The 5031-nt window shown below is 40.7% G+C and overlaps 1 pseudogene; it reads right to left on the bottom strand.

The window, feature by feature from the left end:
• Positions 1 to 752: 752 nt before the first annotated feature.
• Positions 753 to 4591, bottom strand: LOC127339137 (receptor like protein 26-like; annotated as a pseudogene).
• Positions 4592 to 5031: the final 440 nt, after the last annotated feature.

Raw genomic sequence — 5031 nt, 5'->3', positions numbered from 1 at the left:
TCTTGTATTTATGGGTTTTATTTTTAATGAAATCGGGGGCAATGGCCTCTCAATTCGAGAAAAAATGATCACGAAATCAGATGTGTTGGTGAAGCGTGTAACCTTGTCAGGCCGCATGCTGTTTATTTATAGCCAAACAAGATTAAAGATTGGTTATAATATTAATCTCAAGGTTAATCCTATACAAGATGCTTAAACCTGGAGATACCAAAAGATAGATTAGAAAGGCTGACCAACAGGAAAAGATTCTCTCTATTGGCTATATGTTGTTAGATAGATGAGACTTCTCTAGCAACAGATTTATGCACGCTAGATATCACCCTATTTAATTCTGTTTCTCTTAAAACTCAAACTTGGGTGGGCTGGCCCCGCACCCGCAAGACTTGTCACTAAGCTAGCACTCAGTTCTCAAGGTAGATTACAAGATGTTTAACCATCTAGCCGTCTAGGTCAAGCAATATCATACAGTACTACACGACAAGCTGTCAAGGTTTAATACATGAATGCAATGAATAAATAACACGAGATAAAATCCCATACCTACAATACTTCAAAGGGTTAATTGGATATATATGTCACTGCAATTTCCAACTATTTGACAAACACCACTGCAACTTTCGTCTTTTGAAAAACGCCATGGTAATTCTCTGTACATTTCATATATGCCATTATGCCCACTTAAATACATATACTGGCCAATATAAATTTGTATTTATGTAATATTTGCATATACATGGTGGGCCCCTTGTTGGTCAGTTTAGTCGTGGAAACAGTCTCCGAGTGTTCAGAGAAGCTCTTCAAGATTTCACAAACCACTCGCTGATTCGAACCCATGTCACCACAATGGCAATTGCAAATCCGATGCCGAAGCCAAGCCCGACGAAGAGATACAAGACCACATCAACATGAGACAAATCATTCATATGCACTGAACTTGGAGGAGCAGGTGAAACGATGCAAGGGTTGGACAGTGGCGGTCCACAGAGACCAAAATTCCCTTCAAATGAACTATTCTCAAATGTGGAGAATTGATGTGTTTGTGGTACCTTCCCAACTAACTGGTTGTTGGACAAGTTCAGCGTGCCCAGAAAAGTGAGATCCACGAGTTCTTGTGGAATACCCCCTGAGAGTTGGTTGCAAGACAGGTCTAGTGACTCCAAATCAGTCATGCCGCCAAGCTGGGCTGGAATTTTCCCCGTGAAGGCATTGTGCGACATGTTTAGTATATGCAGTGAAACAAGTTGTCCAACTGATTCAGGAATAGTACCTTCCAACCTATTGCTCGAGAAATCAATTGATGTTAAGGTAGTCAAGATCCTTTGAAATGTAACAAATGACCCCTTGTATGCCATCTCGATAGAACCTTTATAGAATTCCGCATAATATGAAGACTTCTGAGGGTATAAAGTTTCTCCTGTACTATTGAACTTTGCCATCATTGATTTCAATCGCCCAAACCATGCTGAACTCAAACTACCAGAGAAGTTGTTTGAAGCAAGATCAACAATTTGCAAGCTAGAGAAGTACTCTCTGGGTTGGTGATTCCCGTCAACATCATCTATGGAACCATAGAACTGGTTAGATCGTAAGATAAGAACATAAAGATTAGAGAGCTCCCCTAGCCAAGAAGGGAAAGCATCAACTATTAGATTGTTTCCAATGTCAAGAACCATCAACTTATTGCAGTTAGAAAATGCCCTTGGAAGCTGCCCCTCAATCTTATTGCCATGTAAATCTATTGTCTGGAGAGTACATTCATTTGTAATACTGGATGGCAATGGCCCTTCAAAGTGATTCTCCCTCAAATTTAACATCCTCAGTCCAACCATTTCCAGCAAGCAAGATGTAATCGGACCACTAAAGTCATTATATGATAGGTCCAGGACCTCCAGTCTGGATTTGCAAATTGGGTGTAGTATATTTCCATTTATACTATTGTTGGACATGCTGAGGTACAATGTAATGTTAAGATACAAAGTGAAGTTTGGAAGAACAGAAGTGAAACTGTTATGCGCGTAATCCAAATACATTGCTGATTTGTTTGGCATAGGAAGCTGCCCTTGGAGATCATTGGAACTAAGATCAAGCACGTATAATGGAGTGCTTAAAGGGAGAACAGACGAATTAAGTTGAAAACCGGCAAGCATGTTGTGTGAAAGATTTAAATACGATAAACAGTTGAACCTCCCCCATATCCAATTTGGTATATCCCCACTGAGTTTATTGCTTGAGAGATCTAAATAAGACAAATTATTGAGATGTATCAACATCCTCGGAAATTTGGTTATATTGCAACCCACAAGCTCTAACCAGGTAAGTTCAGAGGGATAGGTTGAAAAAGAGTTGTTTCCTTCTCCATCCATGACAGACAACTTGTTGTTTGAAAGGCCCAAATGACTGAGCTTTGTTAACCTCCAAAATAAGGTTAGATCCACTAAACCTGTAAAGTTATTTGAGACAATATTCAGCCGCCTCAAACCCACAAGTTCATAGATTGACCTAGGAATCTGCCCTGTCAATTTGTTCATGCCTAGCTCCAGATACACCAAGGATAAAGACACCACGTTGAATTCTTGTAAAGGGCCAGAGAGTTGGTTATTAAAAAGAGCTAAGCTATTTAATGCTGGAAGAATGAAGATAGATGTCGGAATTTCTCCTGCAAATAAAGCATAAAATATCATAAATGTATTTCTTCACCCATGCCAAATAACACTAGTAGATAAAAAGGATTCATATTCAAATACGAGACTAGCAATTATAAACTAACAAGTGGGGAGTTCAAATAGTTTATTTTGGAATTCAAGAAACAATATTACAACAATAAGTATATTTTCATAATTGACTAGATTATGCAGCACATTACAATAAAAAGAACAAGAAACTGGCCCATAATCTTACCGCTAAGAAAATTCATTGAGAGATCCAATTCAAGCAGACAAGTCAAGTTACCAACTGAACTTGGTATCACCCCAGAAAAGTTGCTTCCTCGAAGAACCAATCTTGTCAACTCCTTGAGCTGCCCAACTGCATATGGTATTGACCCAACAAATTTGCAGTCCTCCACTTGTAAGCTTTTCAAGTTTCTGAGAAAGCCAATTGTGGATGGTAATGGCCCTGAAAAGTCTGAACCATGAATATCCAGGTTTCTCAAATTAACAAGATTACCCACTGAAGATGGCATTGCCCCTAGAAACCCACACTCATTGATATGCAATCTTCTTAAATTTGTGAGATTGCCAATTGTAGATGGTATCGAGCCATTTAATCTGCAGCGAGTGATATATAGGTTTTGCAAGTCCTTGAGATTAGTAATTGCAGCTAGTATCGGACTAGAGATGTTGCAAGTGTCAATATTCAAGCTTCTCAAGCTCTTCAACTTGCTAATGTAGAAAGGATTTGTGTTAGATAAGTCACATTTGAAGAGTTCTAAGCTTCTCAAGTTTCTAAGGTCGCTGATCCATGAAAAATGGCTTAATGAGCCAAGCAAGTTGAATGAGGAGAGAAAGTCTGCGGAAATAAACTTCCCATCAAGAGCTAACTCTTTCAATGACTTGAAATTGCTTGTAGAGGTTGGTTTTGAATATGAAAAGTTGGTCTCATCTAATCTCAAAATCTCTAAAGAACTTGCATCAGATAAATTTGGGAAAGTCCCCGAAAGATCCATATTCCAGGACAAATCAAGAACACTTAGTTTTTCTGATTGGAAAATCATGCTAGGAAACCACCCATTGAGATTAATACCAGCAACTTGAAGCACACTTAAATTGACAAAGTAGGTGAAGAACTCTGGAAATGGACCAGCGGAGATGCCGTTGTTGTGTTGGAGGTTGATCACAATAAGAGAACTGAGGTTCGAAAGGGATTGGTGAATTGGACCCGAGAGACCACACTGCTCGAAGCTAAGAACCTGGAGACGAGGAACATATTTAGCTAGAGCTTCGCACCACTCTTTTCCAGTGCTATGTATTTTCACAAAGTCAAGGTAGAGAGCTCTCAAATTGCTGAGGTTTACCACAATGGCTTGAATATTAGATACCGAGAGCGAGTTAGGCAAGTAATTATTTTCAATTGTTCTGTCATCGCTAAATGTGCCATAGTGACTAGAAAGATCCAAGGAGATAAGATTCTCAAGTTTGCCGATGGCAATAGGTATTTCACCATGAAAGTTCGAATTGGAGAGATTGAGATGGGCAAGAAAAGTAAGCCTCTCAAACCCGATAGCTGGCATACTGTATTGGCCGAAGTCATTCATGCTAAGGTCAAGAAACTGTAGGGAGCTAAGATTAAAGATCACAGGGTCAAGGCCAGAGCTGGAGAAGCTGCGGCCATTAAGGTCGAGAGCCGTGACCCGGCCAGAAGAACCACCACAGTCAACACCCTCCCAGAGACAACAGTTTGTACCTTCTTGCCAAGATGAAAGGTTGGTGGTGGCTTCGTCGAACAAGAAGGATTTCTTTAACTCGAGGAGGGTCGCAGCCTGGTCTGGATGGCATGGGAGAGTGAGGTTGTCATCACCGTGGGCGTTGGAGGTGGTGGCGAGTCTGAGCAGTACTGCAAGAAAGAGAAGCAGCCCCGGCCAAACCGAAGCCATTGGTCTGAACTTCAATGCAAAATCTAAAGAGAGCATCGCCTTTGTTTCTTTTCTTTCTTATAAGACAAAAGGCAGGAGTGCTGCAACTGCCAGGCTTTGCAGCTCTTAGATTCTGCTACCAAGTCAAGTAGGCACCAATCAAACAAACGGTCAAACAATGGTTTGACCGAAGGAGTTAAAAAGCAGTACGAATGCAGCACGCAAAGACTGAGAATATGATATGTACCTGCGAAAGCAGCACTAGAACAAGAGCCGAGGCCCAAAATTTCCAAGCTGAATCAGCCTAGACGGCGACCTGATGGTGACAAATCAACACGCAAAGCATGTGCCTTCCGCGGGATGGGAAATACATAAAGAACATTCAACACTTTTGCGATAAAGGATGCTTTATTACTTTGGAAGCAATTACATCCAGCCTCTGCATAACCAGGATGCACACA

Source organism: Lolium perenne, chromosome 3, assembly GCF_019359855.2.
Source record: "Lolium perenne isolate Kyuss_39 chromosome 3, Kyuss_2.0, whole genome shotgun sequence".
Taxonomy (NCBI): domain Eukaryota; kingdom Viridiplantae; phylum Streptophyta; class Magnoliopsida; order Poales; family Poaceae; genus Lolium; species Lolium perenne.
The sequence above is the reverse complement of the archived record's forward strand: the minus strand, read 5'-3'. Positions and strand labels throughout refer to the sequence as shown.